Genomic DNA, 2500 nt, shown 5'->3' with positions numbered 1-2500 from the left:
CCGCCGCCCCGTGAAGGGCGGGGAAGCCCCATCCTCCCTCGGCCCGCGCAAGGCGAGACCTTCACTTTCATTACGCCTTTAGGTTTCGTACAGCCCAATGACTCGCGCACATGTTAGACTCCTTGGTCCGTGTTTCAAGACGGGTCGTGAAATTGTCCAAAGCTGAAGCGCCGCTGACGGGAGCGATTATTCCGCCCGAGAGCATCCCGAGCCAACAGCGGCGCGGGTCCGGGGCCGGGCCAGGTAGGTCCGTCATCCGGGAAGAACCGCGCGCGCTTGCCGGGAGCCCGAGCGCCCAAAGGGGCGAATCGACTCCTCCAGATATACCGCCGGGCAGCCAGCCAGGACACCGGGGCTCTGCCCAACAGACGCGAACCGAGGCCCGCGGAAGGACAGGCTGCGCACCCGGGCCGTAGGCCGGCACCCAGCGGGTCGCGACGTCCTACTAGGGGAGAAGTGCGGCCCACCGCACACCGGAACGGCCCCACCCCGCGGCGAGTGGAAAGGCAACCGGACACGACCCCGCCGCAGATTGCTCCGCGCGGGCGGCCGGCCCCATCTGCCGAGGGCGGAGGCCAGTGGCCGGATGGGCGTGAATCTCACCCGTTCGACCTTTCGGACTTCTCACGTTTACCCCAGAACGGTTTCACGTACTTTTGAACTCTCTCTTCAAAGTTCTTTTCAACTTTCCCTCACGGTACTTGTTCGCTATCGGTCTCGTGGTCATATTTAGTCTCAGATGGAGTTTACCACCCACTTGGAGCTGCACTCTCAAGCAACCCGACTCGAAGGAGAGGTCCCGCCGACGCTCGCACCGGCCGCTACGGGCCTGGCACCCTCTACGGGCCGTGGCCTCATTCAAGTTGGACTTGGGCTCGGCGCGAGGCGTCGGGGTAGTGGACCCTCCCAAACACCACATGCCACGACAGGCGGCAGCCTGCGGGGTTCGGTGCTGGACTCTTCCCTGTTCGCTCGCCGCTACTGGGGGAATCCTTGTTAGTTTCTTTTCCTCCGCTTAGTAATATGCTTAAATTCAGCGGGTAGTCTCGCCTGCTCTGAGGTCGTTGTACGAGGTGTCGCACGCCACACCGCCAGCCGGCTGTGCACGCTACCGAGAAAGTACCGGTATGCGAACCGCCAGGCGACGGGCGCGCATCGCACGTTTGAGGAGACGCGGCCGGCCCCACAGGCGGCCGCGACACTCCCAGGTCTGCGAAGCGGGGCAAACGCCGCGCGCTTCAGTATACGTAGCCGACCCTCAGCCAGACGTGGCCCGGGAACGGAATCCATGGACCGCAATGTGCGTTCGAAACGTCGATGTTCATGTGTCCTGCAGTTCACATGTCGACGCGCAATTTGCTGCGTTCTTCATCGACCCACGAGCCGAGTGATCCACCGTCCTGGGTGATCTTTTCTCAGTTTCCGCCGTCTCTTTCGAGACGGTCGCATAGGCGGGAGTGAGGCGTGTGGCGGCCCCTGTTCCAGCGTTCTGTGTCCAACGGCCTCACGGCCGACGGGCGTCGTACGGCTCCACACCGGAGCGGACAGGCACTCGGGCGAAAGTCATTCAAAACCGGCGCCAGGCGCCAGGTGCCGCAGGCCAGCCGCTCCAGCGCTTCAGCGCTCGTACCACACAACATTGCCGCTAGTTTTGAGAGGCACGCGTGGTTCCGCACGCGGCGCACGGCTACGGCGAGCCGTACAGGTAGCGTGTTGCGCGACACGACACGCACATCGAAAGACATGCAGTCTAGTCGGTAATGATCCTTCCGCAGGTTCACCTACGGAAACCTTGTTACGACTTTTACTTCCTCTAAATGATCAAGTTTGGTCATCTTTCCGGTAGCATCGGCAACGACAGAGTCAATGCCGCGTACCAGTCCGAAGACCTCACTAAATCATTCAATCGGTAGTAGCGACGGGCGGTGTGTACAAAGGGCAGGGACGTAATCAACGCGAGCTTATGACTCGCGCTTACTGGGAATTCCTCGTTCATGGGGAACAATTGCAAGCCCCAATCCCTAGCACGAAGGAGGTTCAGCGGGTTACCCCGACCTTTCGGCCTAGGAAGACACGCTGATTCCTTCAGTGTAGCGCGCGTGCGGCCCAGAACATCTAAGGGCATCACAGACCTGTTATTGCTCAATCTCGTGCGGCTAGAAGCCGCCTGTCCCTCTAAGAAGAAAAGTAATCGCTGACAGCACGAAAGATGTCACGCGACTAGTTAGCAGGCTAGAGTCTCGTTCGTTATCGGAATTAACCAGACAAATCGCTCCACCAACTAAGAACGGCCATGCACCACCACCCACCGAATCAAGAAAGAGCTATCAATCTGTCAATCCTTCCGGTGTCCGGGCCTGGTGAGGTTTCCCGTGTTGAGTCAAATTAAGCCGCAGGCTCCACTCCTGGTGGTGCCCTTCCGTCAATTCCTTTAAGTTTCAGCTTTGCAACCATACTTCCCCCGGAACCCAAAAGCTTGGTTTCCCGGAGGCTGCCCGCC

At 60.2% G+C, this 2500-nt stretch overlaps 1 non-coding gene and 1 pseudogene across 1 annotated transcript; both read right to left on the bottom strand.

Annotated features, from left to right (window-relative positions):
• LOC124744957 overlaps positions 1-1064 on the bottom strand; it is a 4222-nt pseudogene extending 3158 nt beyond the window's left edge.
• A 188-nt stretch (positions 1065-1252) lies between these two features.
• Positions 1253-1407, bottom strand: LOC124744995. Its single transcript, XR_007010951.1, has one exon. It is a non-coding gene; the product is annotated as a 5.8S ribosomal RNA (ribosomal RNA).
• Positions 1408-2500: the final 1093 nt, after the last annotated feature.

Source organism: Schistocerca piceifrons, unplaced genomic scaffold (assembly GCF_021461385.2).
Source record: "Schistocerca piceifrons isolate TAMUIC-IGC-003096 unplaced genomic scaffold, iqSchPice1.1 HiC_scaffold_312, whole genome shotgun sequence".
Lineage (NCBI taxonomy): Eukaryota > Metazoa > Arthropoda > Insecta > Orthoptera > Acrididae > Schistocerca > Schistocerca piceifrons.
The sequence above is the reverse complement of the archived record's forward strand: the minus strand, read 5'-3'. Positions and strand labels throughout refer to the sequence as shown.